General features: G+C 41.0%; 1 protein-coding gene across 1 annotated transcript in view; it reads right to left on the bottom strand.

The window, feature by feature from the left end:
* CAP2 (cyclase associated actin cytoskeleton regulatory protein 2) overlaps nucleotides 1–18,684 on the bottom strand; it is a 150,456-nt gene that overhangs the window by 17,600 nt on the left and 114,172 nt on the right. The window lies entirely within an intron of this gene.

The following is an 18,684-nucleotide window of genomic DNA, read 5'->3' on the forward strand; positions in this document are numbered from 1 at the left end:
TCACCTTGAGACCTGTCCGTAGAAACTCCACACCCAGGATTCATGCTGCTAACTCAGAGGCAAACAAAGCCATACTCACAAATTCATGTCGAAGTTCAGAGTGCGAAGGAAACTGAGCCTTAGCCAACGGGGAATCATAAGAAAAAGGTGGTAAACTGGTAAGAGGATTCCCCTTTTTGGGACACTGGGAATTGCCATCACCAAAGAGCGAGAGAGTGTTGAAAAGTATTCAGTGATTATTAGATGTTTTTGAACCTTTTTGTGCAACTAAAGAGATACTGAAATTCTTTCCTTGGAACTCATTTTTCTAGTATGGTGCCTCACACTGACCCCCACGCAAGGACCACGTGTGACCTGGACGCTGTGGTGCCTGAAGGTGGTCAGGGACCAGGACCCACCTGAGGATTTGGCTCCTCTAATGCTGATGGTTAACGAACCAACTAAAAGCTGCAATATCTACGCTTATTCTTACTTTCTTTGCTATGTGAAGTGCAACCCTTGTTCTAACGAATTGAAATGGCAGTGAAAGGTGGTAGACAAGAGAGGGATTTGTATTATCACTTTGAGAGGACTGTGGCTTGAAACTGGTAGGAGAGAAACACACATACAATAAAGCTGTCATATACACCATTTTACTTTTAAATTCTGAAGTAGAGCACTGTGTTCCTAGGATAAGAAATTCTTTTTTTCCAATGGTCACACAGTTCTTGAGACTGACTAATTTTTTTGGATGAAAAAAGTAAGAAATTTAAAAGAGAGTGATGGAAACGTGGCTTAAGCGCAACTGTTTTCAATACCAAATGCAATATGTGAAACATTACATAGTGCTAAATATTAACAAAGGTAGCATGTCCTTATTTTCCTAAACAACTCACTATTACAAGGTGTCAATGTCAGGTTTTTAACCTGTGGGTTTTTTAGTTAAAAAAAAAAAAAAACCAAACAAACCAAAAAACCCCACATGATTTTCAAAGTGCTTATATGATCCCTATTATGTGTAGAATTACCTTGAAATAAAAGATATCCTCTGAGTGAAAAATTGCCAGTTACAAAAATAGTCATGGGGATGTAAAATAGAACATAGAGAATATAGTCAATAATACTGTTATAAGTATGCCAGATGGATATGAGACATACCAGGGCGATCACTTGGTAAGGTATATACACGTCTAATCACTCTGCTGTACACCTGAAACTAATGTAATATTGTATGTCAACTATAATTGAAAAATAAATGTATAAAAAGATTCTTCTCAATTCATAATGCAGATCTTAAAAATAGAGCAGGCCAGACATCTCACCTCCTGAAGATATAATATGTAATGGGTTTTGTTTCTAAGGAAAACCAGCCTGACTCCATCAGGATTTTCGGGTCAAGTAGAAAATGATCACACAGTTCTCGAGACTGACCTTTAAAAAAAAAGGTATCTTAAATGTTTCTATTGTGTTACTGAGGTGAAATTTGAGAATTTGCTCTGAATCATAAAGAGCATAAAAGATAAGCTTTGCGCATCAAACAATATCCCAGCCCTCAGCTCCAGACACTGAGAGCCACAAAGTATTGCTTTGACTCATAAGCACATAATAACTCAACTCGTCAGTGAAAGGACAGCCCTTTCTCCCCCATCTGAAGCCCGGCAGCTTTACAGCCCTCCTATTTGTGGAAAGGAGAGACGATGCTGGCTTCTAAATCGCAGAATGATTTACATGGCTCCCTGGCTCTCAAAATTCAGAGCCGCTCTCCGAGAGCCATAAAAGGACACTGAAACCAATAAGCCACATATTCAACTTTTTGGAACTTTGATACGTTCAGATGGCCGACCCAGGAACACTAAACAAAGGATTTACTGCAACAAATGTTGCATATAAAAGCCAAAAAATAAGAGAACTCAGGAGCAGCTGAAACTCTGCCTTAGGCTTATCCTTTGTGCCTTCGGGCTCATGCCAGGATCAGCCCCAGGGAGAGCACAAAACTAGGCTCTGGTTTCCAAGGGGACTTTATAATTAGCATTCCGGGGCTTTGCTGTATACAGTGTACTTGAAAGCAAACTCATTAGACATTCCCTTAGCAGGAGCACTGTGGGCTGCCCCTGGCAGCGCAAAGTCGCTTCTTTCTCCTCTCCTCCTCCTGTAGGGTATCACAGCACATGATACCAGAGCCTTCTGCACCCACACATGTGCCTACCCATGAGTGACAGCCGCATCGACTGGAATCACAGCCCAACGTTAAGTCTTCAGACGTTCCAATAAAAACAGAGGGGTGATGGTCAGGGAAGGGAAGGCAGCCAAACATTCTGGAAGGTCTAGTACGGGCCAGGCACTAATTTAACATATATTCAATGTTCATTATAGGACACGCTTTATGCCAGTCTCGACGCCAAACTTGTCTGAACATTAGAATCATCTGGGAATCTCTGAGACATTCCAACACCTGGGCCACGTTGCCGAAACACTCTCCGGGGAGGTGGGACACAGGCATCTGATTGTTTGAAGCTCTCTAGGTGATTCCAATGTGCTGACAAGTTTGGGAAAACCATTCTATGTGCTGAGATTGATCACAGTCATCACAATGGTATTACGAGAACTGTATTGAAATCCTTTCTTAACAGAAAATAAAGCAGGAAATCAGAAAGGCTGACCCAACATTAAACGGCCAGAAAGTGGCAGAGGCATAACTCAAGCACATACCTGCTTGATTCTAAAACCTTCTTCAAGATCGATGGTTGCCCAAGGTGGGGGTCCAGGGGAAAAGGGTGAAGGGTGTCAAAGGTACAAACTTTCAGTTATAAAATAAGTAAGTCCTGGGTATGTGACTATAATTAATAACCCTGTATTGTATAGTTGAAAGTTGCTTGGGGATATGACTATAGTTAATAACCCTGTATTGTATAGTTGAAAGTTGCTAAGAGAGTAAATATTAAAAGTTCTTATCACAAGAAAAAATTGTAGTGACATGTTGGATAGATGCTAACTAGACTTATTGTGGTGATTGTTTTGCAATATATACATATTTCAAATCATTATGTTGTACACCTAAAATGAATATAATGTTATATGCCAATTATAGCTCAAAAATTATTTACAAATTAAAGCCTTCTTTAGGGAAATCTTTTATGCCATATTCAGAATTTTTAAAAAAATGAGTCACTAGTCAAATGACAGAACCAGAGGGATGGGCTACCTGAAGACATATGGAGTGTTGCTCTTGGGCCTCTTGAAGTTGGTGTGAAACCGGCTTCATTTTTATCTCCACTGCAGCTTGCTCTATCCCTCTATCACCCGAGCAGCTGAGGAGCTCCTACAGCAACCTGGAACCAGGCCTGACCCTCTGAGGATGTAAGAAGTCTCAGGTATGGCCCTACCTGGTTTTGCTCAGTGGGTAGAGCGTCGGCCTGTGGACTGAAGGGTCCTGGGTTTGATTCTGGTCAAGGGAACATGCCCAGGTTGTGGGCTCGATCCCCAGTAGGGGACGTGCAGGAGGCAGCAGATCAATGATTCTCTCTCATCATTGATGTTTCTCTCTCCCTCTCTCTTCCTCCCTGAAATCAATAAAAATATATTAAAAACAAACCAAAAAGAAGTCTTGGATGTTGACACTGGTACCTCAGCATCAAGTCACCATTGGTTTGCTGTGACTCTGTGCTCTGGATCTAGAAACTGGTCTCCTGCCTTATCCATTTTCCCCGAGTACCCACAGGTTGCAGTAATGGGGTACTTGCACCTAAATCTTGGTTCCCTGCCTATTGCTCATGCTGTTCTGGGATGAAGACCTGATCCCTCTGCTGGGGACAGCTGTGACATAAGGGCATTGCCTCTCAGTGTGATGTCCTCTTAGAGAGAAACTCTCATGGCAGAGGTAACGCCCCAGGTTGACCAGACTAAACAGGAAGCAGTGGGTCAGATCAGGGCCTGCAGCCTCAGTTGCCTGTTGAGGGTCCACAGCTGCTCATCCTCAGTGGGATGAAAGCCCCGTGGGAAGCAGAGTTAAGCAGAGAAAGGGGCACTGGGAGAGGAGGCGTGGCACCCCTCACACTCTGTTAGGTCTGTGTAGGGATGTTAGAGGGATCACTTCAGAAGGGCAGATTGTCTGGAGGTGCTGAGACCAGGGCTCCAGGAACCTGAGAGAGTCCTGGGAGAGTCACGGGGTAATATCTCATTAGCCTGCAGAGTGCATTCATTTCTCAGGACAGAAGCCACAGTACGGGTCAGATTTCCCATGCAGAATAGAACTAAGCCATTAAAAAGATGTTGTTTACTTGTAAATTATCCAAATATTTCTGGTCCTTCTAAAAGAACCCTTCTCTTAATAAAAAATTCTTTTCTGGTATGTTTTACCCTGATAATTACTTGAATGGTATTTCTACGGTGTAGAATTATACATCTAAATGCTCAGGACCTACAGGACTGTGATAGCCTGGGGCTGGTACAGGTCATGTGGATTGGAAAGGAAAGGGGAGGAACCTGGAGGGAGACTCAGCCTTAGCTCAGCAGCAATGACTCCCTCTGCCCCCAGATGCTTTTAAAGACACGACTTGATTAGGTTGATGAAATGAGTCTCGAGTACCTTAGAGCCCCAGACTGAAAAAAAATTGGAAAAACACACATTTTATTCAACTAATGTTAACAATAGCTTACAACCTAAAAAAAGAAAAGTAGAACATTTCTGATTCTAAGTGGCCATATTCAGGGGACAAAAGTTCACTTATGTTGCAAGAACACAGCACAAAATCTAAAAATGCTGCTTTTGAAAGCTCTATTAAGATTAATTTTGAGAGCAGATGTTTGATTATATACTTTTTTTTTTTTTGGAGGGGGCACAAAAGACTTTAAAAAATGTCTGGAAATGCCTTTCTCTAAATTAATTTCAACTGTCCCGGGAACAGCTGTGTCCTCTGATGTTAAATATACGAACTATAACTACCAGATAATGAAACCATTGTATGTGACATGTGGAAAGCTTGCCTCTTTTGCTTTATACAAATATATTATATAAAAATTACACATATTACATGTAATATATTTATGTGCCAATGTGCATCGACTTTTTCATTAAATGTTACTTGAAATAATTACTGATTTTATTACTTTATAATTTAGATTTTATTCTGAAAGGGAAACTACTTCTAGTTCTTAAATGAAATCTCCATATTGTTTTGCTGTTGGCAATTACACATGTACTTAACAACCCACTTCTGTCCCCAACGACAGACACCATTGCATTAGTTATCCAGTTAATTGGGGTACAGTCTAGCTTTGGATCTAAGTAATCTACAAAAAGGACTCCAATTTTCCATTTTGTTGAGTTTGTACAAAGCAGAATAATGGTACTTTTAGACAGAGGTTATATGTCTTTGTGACAAAATTAAGCAAAATGTGAAACATGGCTGCTTAAGTAAAAAAACAAAAACAAAAAACACAACTATCAGCTACAAAGAGAAGTTTCCCATTTAAGATTGTCTGCTTAATAATTAAATTGGAGATTTTCAACTTTCACATTTTAAATTCTAAGATTTTTCAAACCCAAAAAATTAGGGACATCAGATGATTTGGTCTAAATAGACTCTAATTCTTTAATAGCTGGGTTGAAAAGTGAATTCAAATAAGGTGGGCTCATTTGTCAGTTCATCCAACAAATTTACCGAGGTCTACCTTGCAAGGACCTGGGATACGATGAAGAAGGAGGCATGCATTCTATTTGTTAAGAAGCTTATAACTCAGTGGGAGTGTAAAGTATATAAATAAGTTAACTGCAGATGCAGCTGGACATGTGTCATGTGTCACATGAGCCAAGGACACTGGGGCACAATGGAGAGTGGGCCCAGGACAGGCTGCTGTGGCCACACCATCCAATGCTTTGTAGAGAACAGAGGTTCTACGAGAGACACTGAGGGGTTCTCAGCAAGGAGAGATGTAGATATAAATAACATTAATCTCCAACTCTAAGAATAGGTCAGGCAACCTATATCTTGGCCTATGTTTTTACAAGTTTTTTGAAAAAGCAGAGAGCAAGAAAATAAAAATAACACATGACAGTGTCTTGGAACAAGTGTGTGTTTCTTATAACAGAGCTTTTGTTATGATGTTTTTTTCTATAAAATGAGTTTAGTGGTATTAATGTTTTGAGCCACCTGTCTTTAAATATTTGTGGAGAGCATAGATAAAACTGCAAAATAAAGCAGTTGATATGTGGTGGTGCTGTTTATGGGTTTTACCACTCCTGCCCCCATCCTTTCCTCATGGCCAGCACCCCAACTCCCCTACACACACACACACACACACACACAGAGCTGTCTTCTGTTCCTCATTACATTCTCTCTTTAGCTGTCCACCCTTAAGCCATCCTGGCCCACTAATCACCTGGTAGCAGTGACAGCTGACATGTGCCCACTTACAGACTCTAAAGCAGTTTAAAAATTTCCAAGCCATTTTAGTCACAAGTACACTTACATTACCATGCTAAAACTACAGGAATTCACAATGTTTTATAACTGTCTGTTTTGTTCAAATGCTGTTTTATTAATTTTACCAAAGAAAATGAATCTCAAATGGTCCTGTGTAATATGACAAAAATAAGAGGATGATTAACCTCTCATATACCAAAACAGGAGGGAGGGCTTAAAGGAAAGAACTATCAGTTTCAGAACTCAAAACTAACTTTCTATATACATACTAGTAAATCAGACAGTTTTCATAGCAAGAAATGCTTTGCAAATTTGTGTTTTGGGGTTTGTTTATATTTTCGATGTCAAAACTAGTTGCTTTCTATTTTCTGAAAGATTTAGTTTGATCAAGAACTGAGTGAAATTGATACATGTCCAAATTTGTCAATTTCTATAAGTATTTGCAAATTTTACATTCATATTGATATCACACTTTTAAAAAATATATTTTTATTGATTTCAGAGAGGAAAGGAGTGGCAGAGAGAGATAGAAACATCAATGATGAGAGAGAATCATTGGTTGGCTACCTCCTGCATGCCCCCCACTGGGGACTGAACCCGAAACCCAGGCATGTGCTTTTGACTGGAATCAAACCTGGGACCCTTCCAAATGCAGGCTGACGTCTATCCACTGAGCCAAACCAGCTAGGGCTTGATATTACACTGTTATTGGAAAACAACTATAATCAAGAAAAAAGATTAATGGATGATCATCCTGTACAACATAAAGTATAAGCCAAAGTGAATTTATGACTTTAGTTTCTATTCTCTTATTTTTATCACTTCCTATAATTTTGAGACTTCTTCTGCCAATGAAAACAAAGTTTCTGTGGGCCTTTCCAAGGGAACAGAATTGTTAAAAATACTACAATGAAAGGCTGTATTATATTTTAAGCATGGGTTTATTAATATTTTTTAAAATGTCCACTTAGGGAATATTTCCTATTTCATCTGTGGCAACAGAACACCACTCCCAACAATATGTCCATGCAGTCCAAATAAAAAGGTGGTTCCACAATCTGAAGGAAATGTGGGGATCACTTTCTTCAGAGGCAAGACTCCAAACACCCTTATAGAAGTAAAGAGGGAGGTAAGGAAGACTCCAAATCTCATGACTTCATCAATGACTTCCAGTCATCTCACTTTTCCAGTGGTCCCCACCCTCCCATGATCTCTGTAAGCCATGTTTTCGATGACCTGGAGGGATGTGAGCTATGGCAGTAGGTGAAAAAAGACAGAACAAGAAAAAAATCCCTTCCGAGAAGGAATGAACTCTTAGGTTGGAAACTGTCTGGGAATAGTACATAGTCTATATTAGTTTGTGGAAACTGGTATCTTTGCTTTTATGTTCGTTGTTCTTCTAATTTATATATTGAATGTGGCCCTTCATAAAACATAGGTGGTGATTTCTGTTTAACGAAAAGTAATGTGTGATGAAAGCAGACCAGGCCCTAAGAGCAGAGTCCAGAAGAATATATTGAACACATTCTAATTTGCTCAGGCCATCCAGCTATTCTGCACAAATTGTCTTGATAAGTAGTCCCAATTATTAGTTTGGCCTTGCTTTGCTCCTGCTATCAGAACTAAATCTGGAATTTCCAGATCGCCTTTTCTTCTTGTCTGCCAGCATTGGCAGCTTGAAAATAAATTTTCTCATAAAATAAAAGGGAAGATAAAATTAATTTTCCATGGGAAAATATTCCAGAGTTAAAGATAGCAGAGTATACTCACCAAAGAGACAAACCACAGATAGTCAACAGTTATATGAAGACCCTGAGCGACTGACATGTGGCTTGAATTATCTGGACAATTACTTTATTTGGACAGAAAGAACTAGGTCCAAACTTCATTGAATTAAAGTTTTCGATTTTCTTTCAGATTTTAGGGTCATAAAGAAACTCTTGTATTATTCAAATTATCCATACTTGGTATATGACAGAGATGGGGGTGAGGAGGCAGAATAATAGCTGTTATAAAGTTGATTTACATTTGGCTCTGTTTTATATCTTTTTTTTATATCTTATTTTTTTAGGAAAAAATAAAAGCATCAATATCTGCTGAGCATTATAGTTGAGGCATACTAACATAGTAACTTTTGTCTCAATTTCAGTTCCAAAAAATACAGGAAAGGTTAATTGGTGCTTACTGGTAGGTCTGGGAAAAGGTCTGTTATTAGCTCAGCTTGCATCAAGGGTGCAACCTGGACCAACAAACTGTGGTCTGGCCTTGACTCTGTTATAATCTATGAAGAGTTTGTTTTAACTTTAGAACACAATCTGCACCTTTTTCTTATTCTTCTCAAGAAAACTTTTTTGCTTAATCTAATATTACATGCATTTCCCGAGTTTATACCCACTGGGAATAAGGGGCATGCAGGTGGCAGGTGACAGGTGCAGGGGAGGCACTGGTGACCAATATGCCCTATAAAAAAATGCATTGTTTCCATTACCATCATTTGGTAGAAAGAAAAAATACAATTTATATGGCTTTTGGACGATGGACACAATCTGTATACGTAATGGAATAACACTATGAAAATTCCACTGTGAAGAAATGTGATTACAAATGAACAAGTTCAGTTTAGCGCAGAGGTCGGCAAACTGCGGCTCGCGAGCCACATGCGGCTCTTTGGCCCCTTGAGTGTGGCTCTTCCACAAAATACCACGGCCTGGGCGAGTCTATTTTGAAGAAGTGGCGTTAGAAGAAGTTGAAGTTTAAAAAATTTGGCTCTCAAAAGAAATTTCAATCGTTGTACTGTTGACATTTGGCTCTGTTGACTAATGAGTTTGCCGACCACTGGTTTAGCAAATGTGTTTGGACTTTGTGTGTGTTTAAGGCCCTGTACCAGCCACTGCGGCAGATCGCAGCGGAATGGGAAAAGAACTCTGCTTTCAATGAGCTCCAGCCTTGGGGAGAGGAGACACTTCTGTGCTCCCAGACTACGGCACTTGGCTGGAGGCCTTCGTGTCTTTGCTCAGCTGGGCTGTGCCTTTGTTTGGAAGGCTCTTCTTCAATTTACTATCTGGAAAATTCTTAAATATCCTTCAAGACTCAGCTCACAGTTCTCTTCTTTTGTAGGTTTTCTGGAGCTCTCCGAAGAGGAAATGTCCTGTATTTCTATTACAAGGAACACGTTTATTTGTCTCTGAATTCAGGTTTGTCATCCTAGCCTGGGCTCTGAAGAGCCACTCATTATTCATCTTTTTTTGTTTTGTTTTGTTAACTCTCACCTGAGGATATTTTTCCATTGATTTTTTTAGAGATAGTGGGAGGGCAAGAGACAGAAAGAGAGAAACATCGATGCGAGAGGGACACATCCATTGGTTGCCTCCCGCACTTGCCCGGACCAGAGCTGGGTATTGCGCCTGCAACTGAGGTACGTGCCCTTGACCGGAATCGAACCCGAGAGACCCTTCAGTCCACTGAGCAAACCTGGCTGGGGCTCATTACTCTTCTTAATGCCACCAGCAATGTGCCTGAAACAGGCTAGGTGCCTCTTAAATATTTGCTGAAGTGAATAAGGAACTGCTTTATAAGGTAGAAAGTGCTAAGCATTGTGCAAGAAATACAGATTTTATTTATTGTTTTAATTTTTTCATTGATTCTTTTGAGAGAGAGAGAGAGAGAGAGAGAGAAAGAGAGAGAGAGAGAGAGAGAGAGAGAGAGAGAGAGAGAGAGAGAGAAATTTGTTGTTCCACCTATTTCTGCATTCATTGGTTGATTCTTGTATGTGCCCTGACTGGGGATGGAACTGGAAACCTTGGTGTATGGGGATAATGTCGAGATAATGCTCTAACCAATGAAGATACCAGGCCAGGGCAAGAAATACAGATTTTAGGAAGTGTTGTGGAGGCTCTGTGGAGGAAAGGGTAACTTCCAGCTTGGGGACAGGCAGAAATCAGAGCAGCTTCTTGAAGAGCAGACCTTGTGAAATAGACTGTGAAGGATGATGAATGGATTAGATTTGACACAAGGACGCAAGAGAAAGGGGATTCCAATAGCAGGGACATGAGTACTGTCATTACAACACATATACGCAACTGAATTGTTAGCAATCACACAAGAATGCACAGATCCATGTTGTTATTGTCTTTCCACGCATTACCTTTGATGTGACACACCTGCTAATGAAAGGATCACTACTCAATACGTTCTTTTAGAAACGCCTTCAGCCCTGTGCACCAAAACATGCCCACCAAAATACCACTCTGGCCTTCGTACTTGGCTTCTTTTGACTAAAAAGAATATTATTCGGATGAATTTCTCTCTAAACAGGGTCTCATTGGTTTTTGGCCATTTGAAAAGATAAAATTCACCTTTAAAGAAGGAAGATTTGCTACCACTGAGCATCCTAAAAAGGATGAGCCAGCCAGAGGCTTTCTATCACGGCCCTTTCTCACTGGGGAGGGACAAGGAGATGGACAAAGCCATTCAGCTATGAAGGTGATTACTGGAAGGCCCAGTCTCAGGAAATCATGGGGAGGGGAGTCCTGAAGGTGTGGAGGCTAAGAGCTTGAACCCCAAGGCATGGCACCTTATTAGTGAATAAGAAGCTGGGGTGCCCACTCTGGGCTGGGACTGACAACTGAGTCACTCAGGGTGTCCTTCACTCCAGGGACCCCAGCCCTGCTCTGGGAAGCAGCTCAGCATGCACCCCTAAATCACCACCTCCTGATTTTCCCGAGAGGGGCTGGAGGAGAGACTGGGCAACAGGGCACCCCAGTTACACACTGCCTTCAACATTACACATGAAAGAATTTTGTATAAGCTCACCTGAATTAAAATACTCCTGAAGTGATGGTTTAAATGAATCAGGGACATATATTAACTTGCTGGCCCTCAGGTTTAGAGAGTTCAAGTTCTTGGTTATGAAAAAGTTCTGGCAAATCAAATAATCTTGATCATTAAAGCAGGCAGTTTTAAAAGCAACTACTGTTTTGATTTAGGGAGAGAAAGATTAAAATACTCTAAAAAACATGTGTTCTAATCAACTAACAAAACTAACAATAAAACTCAAAGGTATTTATGAGACAATAAAAATAGTTCTAAATATAAAAAGCTTACTTATGGCTTTATAGTACAGATAATTCTAAACTATAAAATTACGGATATTTATTTTAACCTACACTTATTCTAGTGAAGATATGGTGCAGGTAAAAATAAAATCATCCCCAAACTTCAAAAGACAGACTTTGAAGTTATAGGCAGTAATCTATCAAATCAGACAGCTGGCCAGTAAATAACCAAGAGATCATTACCTAAAGCCTTACTCCTTAATTCTATAAACCTGCATCTACCTCTAACGCTCCACAAACTGCTTTCTAAAGGCCACTGATAAGATAGACGGTGGCAGCCTTTCCCAGTCTTACTCCCCCTAACTGGCCCAGTGATGGTGGCAGCCAGCCTAGCTTTCTGATAGCTCTGAGGCTCTGGACTCTAGTTGTCTTGTCTCCTTGACTGATTCACACCATTCTCTAAATAATGGAGTCGCCCAAGCTTTCATTCTCCATTGTATTCTGTTTTTTCTCTGGTCTCATCTATTTAACTATCATCTCTAGGTCCTCCCCACACGCCTTCAGTGATTTTTTTTAATTGGTTGCCTTCTGCATGTATGCCGACTAGGACTGAACCCACAATCTGGGTATGTGCCCTGAGTGGGAATCAAACCCGGGACCTTTCGATGTACAGAGTGATGCTCCAACCAACTGAGCCATACTGGCCAGGGTCCCCTTCACTGATTTTCATACCTGCATTTCACCTGCTTACTACACCTATACAGCTCCATGGATGTTGCATCTGCACTCCAAAAACAACATGGTGAAAGTTTGTGAATATTTTTCATGCTTCTCTACTAACCCCTCCTGTTGACTTCCCTATTTTCATTAATCTATATATAAAACCCTAATATGCAAATAGACCGAACAGTGGAACCAAACAACCGAACAACCAAACAACTGGTTGCTGTGATGTGTGCTGACCACCAGGGGGCACGCACGAAACATGGCGGTTGGCGGCAGCAGGTGGCAGTGCATGAAACATGGCAGGCATCAGCCCTGGCGGGATGGTGGAGCAGGTGAGTGGGGGCGCCAGACCAAGGTGGGGTGCTGGTCGCTGTCATCGGGGCGAGCCTCTGGTGGTTACTGAAAATTCTTTGCTTCCACTGGCCCCGCTTGCACCTGCTGCTGGCGCCAGAGCCACCGCTTGTACCCACTGCTGGCGCCCAGCGCTGGCCCCGATCACTCAGCACCATCAGCAGGTGTGAGCGGAGGCTGCTGGCCCCGATGGATAGCCTCTCAGGGCTTCTCCACCTCCCCCTGCTCCTGAGGGGCAATCGGGGCTGGCAGCCTCCTCTTGCACCCACTGCCAGTGATGGCCCTGCTTGCACCAGCTGCTGGCGCCAGCCCAAATCACTCTGTGCCGTCAGCAGTTGTGAGCAGGGCTGGTGCCATCAGCATGTAGGAGTGGTGGCGGCAGGAGCGGGGCTGCCAGCAGACAGGGGACCGGGGGTGGGGCCTGCGGAGAAAGGGGCCGGACAGGGGCACAGAGGATGGGCCGAGACCTGCCCCTGTGCCCACTGCAGCTCACAGCCCACAGTTCCTTTCAAGGTGCACGAATTTGTGCACTGGGCCCCTAGTGTTATTATGATTCTCCTAGACTTCTAGATTGGAAACTTTGTGTTTAGAGTTAATATCTCTTTTCACCTCTCTCTCTGGCTCTTCCCTTTGTCCTCCAATTTGGGGTCCACTCCTTCTCTTTCTTTGCATTTCCATTGTCACACTCTAGGTCACATACTACTACACCACCCCTGGCCATCCACTAGTCTCCTAACATGTACCAGGGCCTCTAATCTCTTCCCTTTCCACCTGTCTTGCACAACTCCGACATCATTACTTACAGTGTAAGTTTCTGATAAAAGACCTAGTGTGAAGAAAAGAACCCTGCACATCACATAGGCACATCTTAGGATCACAGAAGGATTTCATCATCTGGCCCCGTTTGCCTGTCTGACCTCACCTCTTGCCTCATTCAGCTCTGTGAAAGTACCAGCGTTTCTCTCAAAGCACTTGGTTCACGTCCTATGTGCGTGTGCTGAATTCTCTGCTAAGAACTGCCCTTTCCTTTACTGCCTGGGTCAGGAATACCTACTCGTCCTTCAAGACCCAAATCAAATGTCTTGCCCACCCAGGAGTCTGATTAGCTAGGTTTATTTACAACATAGCTTTGTATTGTTGTTACTCATTTTTGCTTCATAATTAAAATTTGCTATTTGATGGCAAAAAACTGAAGCATAAATATAATGCCTAATATGTGCTCTGTACATGGTAGGTAGCAATAAATAGTTATGAAATAAAAGAATGAGTGAAAATTAATGATATCCCTTGAGTCTCCCTTAAGTTGGACTCCTTTGGTCTAGCTTGAATATATGAGAGCAGTGCTTTTCAAACTTTAATGTGCATATAAAGCCCCTGGCAAGTCTTATTAAGAGGCAGGTTCTGATTCAGCAGGTCTGGGCTGGGGCCTGGGATTCTGCATTTCTAACAAGTTCCCAGGTTGCTGCAGGCCCAGGGACCATACTGCACTGCAGGATTGGGTGTTCCCCCCCTCCCCCATATTTTCCTGGCCTATGATACTCATCATGCTTTGTGCTCCCTCTAGCATGCTACTCCTCCCATTATCATGCTTTATTGTTTATATATTCATCTAGAATGGGAGTTTCAGTGGACAGGATCTGTGTCAACTGAGTCATAGCTCCATCTTTGTATTCTCAGAATCCGGGGCATGGTAGGTGCGTAAGCAGTGTTTAATTAATAGTCTCTTTCTGGCTGAACTCACCGCCATGTCCAACCTAACTCCATTATCTGTGCATTGGAGCTCATTTGTTAGTCAATGACCCTCCCAACCCCTTCTGATGTCTTCCACAGGAGAAGAAAGGGAGCTAAAAACCCAAGAGCAATGGAGCCAACTGAATGCAGCTGTGGTCAGGTAGACTGGAGAGAGCCAGTCTCTGTAGCCACCGGGATCAATGGGCTTGTAATCCAGACAACCGGCTCACCATCCAGGCTCTATCCACTCACTACGATTATTAAACCCCAGGCATAGGTTTGGGACAACTTTAAAATATGGTGTGTAAAAAGCTTGTATCATATGTAAATAAATGTGTACTCTGCAAAAAACATTACATTTTTCTTGAAAAAAATACATAACATAATTCTGTTTAAAACCTTAATGAAAAATTAGATATAAAAGATTGAGTTTTTGCTTGTAAAATCAAGAAGAAGCCAGAGAGGACAGAAGACTTGAAAATTTAAAGACATACATATTTAATGACATGCTAGAGCATCTACATTATTTATAATAGTCAGGGTACCCTCTGGCTGAATTTTAATTTGATCACAAGCAAACTGTTAAATTTTTGCTTTGTAAATGGACATTTGGTCTTTATGTTGAGAAACAGGCTGAAAAGAAATATATACCTGGAAGAAAAGGAGTGATTTCAAAGTCTCTTGCTTTGTGATAAATAAAACCCCATCTTGTATAATATTATAACCATTTCCAATGATATGCATTTTCTGAAGGTTCAGGGGAGGTTAGGATGGATGACAATTGATATATAGGATAGATTTTTAAAAAAATCACCTTATTAGTAGAGAGAATTCCATCACCATTATATACTACTTTATACACATTCATCGATGTGTAGTTTTATTCTGCTTTACAAATAATTATATCATAGTTGTTTTCAAAGCTAAAGTAATTCAGACAGACATGTGAAAGGACAAAAATCCATCAAGTTTAACATCAGAAATTGCAGAAAACAACTGCACGTTATCCTATTTGTGAACTTCTTTTCATGACCTTTTTTCTGGCCAGATCCTCACAGAACAGAGTAACAGCTGGAATGTTGATCTGGGCAATTCATAGAAAGATCAGTTATTTCGGTAATTATAAGTGTGAAGATTAGGCCTTAGTGGTTCAGCGTTGGTTATCTGATTTGTAGGAACTGCCAACGGATATTACAAATCTGACCTACTGCCCGGGATAATAATGAACAGTATTGGGTTCCTGCCAAAAGATCAATTTATTCCACAAAGTGCATTTGAGACTAGTGCACATGAGGAAACTATGTAAATTAATATGGAGAACAGTTCCCGATAACTAAACTACCCCCAAACTGCAAGAAATTTTTGGTGTAGAGCCCTCGTCCACGGCCATGTTGCAGAAAAGAGAAGATTCCATTTGCCACAGTGAATGCCAGGAGAAATCCCGGATGCATTACTTCGCAGCTGCTTCTTACCCCAGCGCACCCCCACCCGCGCCAGCACACTTGTGCACACAGGGACCCCGCGCCAATCACTGTCCTGAAAAACCGCTGGCCGCGAAGTTTTCATTTTGCCATGACAACTGAAGGCTGGAACAATTGTCTGACACAGCTGCAGTCTGGACGCAAAGGTTAGGAGGTGGGAGCAGGCAAATACAGTTCCAGTTGCTAAGTCGGGGATGATCTTTCTTAGAGCATGTACCCTTGGAAACTCAGGCTCAGCAGCAGGCATGCAGTCAGCTGCTCACTCAAACCCCAGAGCGCAAATCTCAAAATCCAATTTGAAAGAAGAAAACCTGTTACTCAAAATACTTAACATTTATATTTAAATTAAAAAATATAATTAAAAATATTTTTAATAGTTCTTTTTTACACCAAATCTAAGAAGGGAACAAAAATATGAGGAAATAGATTTCTATGTATATGTCTTAAAACTTGTCAGAAGATTTTGTACATATGACGTTATCTCTGGACCAACATTTTCTTACCACAGTCATTTCTCACTTTTAATATCTGGCCAAAACTTTATCATAGTGCTCTTCTATTAAAAAAATGAAGTAGATGCTCTGCTTTATAATGATCACCATTTTGAATAGAATTTTCCAGGAGCACGACATGTGCGCAATAAATAATAGCTGTCATTGTTTTATTATGGCAACCCATGCTGCCCAATACATGCTCCAAGGATCATTTACATTTTGCACAAATATAACATTTTTTGTTTTATAGCATGTTTTTCAAAATGTGGAATATGACCCATCAGTGGGTCATGAATTTAGTGAGTCTCACTCAGAATTTTATAAAAAAATGAAATAAAACGTAAAAGAAAATATCTGAATGCATTCATGTGGTAAGAAAAACTATTGTTTTATGAAACTTATTTTAGTATTGTGGGTACAGTGTGTGTGTGTAAAATGTATTTCTTTCTATGGGTTGCCTTAAAAAAAGTTTGAAAGTCATTGTTACAAGGCATATATTTCTAATGAACATAATTTATCTATAATTAATTTATTTATCTATAATTAATAATAAATTGTTTTAAAAAATCTTTATTGTTGCCCTAGCCGGCTTGGCTCAGTGGATAGAGCATTGGCCTGTGGACCTAAGGGTCCCGGGTTCAATTCTGGTCAAGGGCACATGCCCGAGTTGTGGGCTCAATACCTAGTAGGAGGCGTGCAGGAGGCAGCCAATCAATGATTCTCTCTCATCATTGATGTTTCTATCTCTCCCTCTCCCTTCCTCTCTGAAATCAATAAAAATATATATTTAAAAAAATCTTTATTGTTGAGAGTATTACAGATGTTCCCTCTTTTACCCCCCATTGTCCCCCTCCATCTGGTTCCCGCCCCACCTCAGGCCTTCATCACCCTATTGTCTATGTCCATAGGTAATGCATAGACGCATATAAGATCTTTGGTTAATCTCTTCCTGCCCCCTCCCCCGCCGCCCCGCCTGAGATTCGTCAGTCTGTTCCATGTTTCCATGCCTCTGATTCTATTTTATTCACCAGTTTATTTTGTTCATTGCATTTCTGTTCGTTTATTTTGATTTTTAGATTCATTTGTTGGTAGATATGCATTTATTGCCATTTTTCTCCCCTCCTCCTCCTCCTCTTCTTCCTCTTCCCCCTTCTTCCTCCTCTTCTTAAAGAATACCCTTCAACATTTAATGTAATACTTGTTTGGTGGTGATGAGCTTCTTTAGCTTTTTCTTGTCTGATCTTCAAGTCTAAATGAGTGTTTGCTGGTTAGAGTAATCTTGATTGTTGGTCCTTGCTGTTCATCACTTTGAATATTTCTTGCCACTCCCTTCTGGCCTGCAAATTTTCTGTTGAGAAATCAGCTGACAGTCCTATGGGGCTCCCTTGTAGGTAACTAACTGCTTTTCTCTTGATGCTTTTAAGATTCTCTCTTTGTCTTTAATCCTTGGCATTTTAATTATGATGTGTCTTGGTGTGGTCCTCTTTGGATTCCTTTTGTTTGGGGTTCTCTGTGCTTCTTGAACTTGTAAGTCTATTTCTTTGACCACGTAGGGGAAGTTTTCTGTCATTATTTCTTCAAATAGGTTTTCAATATCTTTCTCTCTCTCTTCTCCTTCTGGCACCCCCATAATGTGAATGTTGGTATACTTGAAGTTGTCCCAGAGGCTCCTTACATTATCGTCATATTTTTTTTTAAATTCTTTTTTCTTTTTGCTCTTCTGATTGGGTGATTTTTGCTTCCTCATATTCCAAATCATTGATTTGATTTTTGGAATCCTCTACTCTACTGTTATTATTTATTTCAGTTAGTGCATGCTTAATTTCTGTCTGGTCCTTTCTCATGTCTTTGAAATTCTCACTAAGATCCTTGAAAGTTTTAGTAAGTCCCTTGATACTCTCATTATTTCCCTTGAAGCTCTCATTAAGTCCCTTGGAGCTTTCATTAATATCCTTGAGTAACCTTAAAACCATTGTTTTGAACTCTGTATCCAGTAGTTTGCTTGCTTCCATTTCTTTCATTTGTGACATGTTTCTTTGTATCACATTTTTGGCTGCTTCCCTGTGCTTATTTCTACATATTAGGTAGAGCTGTTATGTTTCTTGGAATTGGTAGAGTGGCCTTGTGTATTAGGTGTCCTGTAGCACCCAATGGCTCAGTCTCCCCAGCCAGCTGAGCTGGGCACTCTAGGTAGGCCCCTGTGTGGACTGTGTGCACAGTCTTGTAGCTGAGCCTTGATTGCTGTTGGCATCACTGGGAGGAATTGACCCCCAGGCCAATTGGCTGTGAGGACCAGATGTGTCTACAATGGAAGAGTTGCTTTGCAGGAGGCACCCCTATGCAGCAGGACTTGCTTCAGTGGGGCTTTGGTGCTCACTGAGTCTGCTCCTTGAGTGTGTCACTTGTGGATGTATAGAGTTGTAATCTGGTATGGTCTAAAGCTGAC

This window comes from Plecotus auritus (genome assembly GCF_963455305.1).
Source record: "Plecotus auritus genome assembly, chromosome: 2".
NCBI classification, from domain to species: Eukaryota; Metazoa; Chordata; class Mammalia; order Chiroptera; family Vespertilionidae; genus Plecotus; species Plecotus auritus.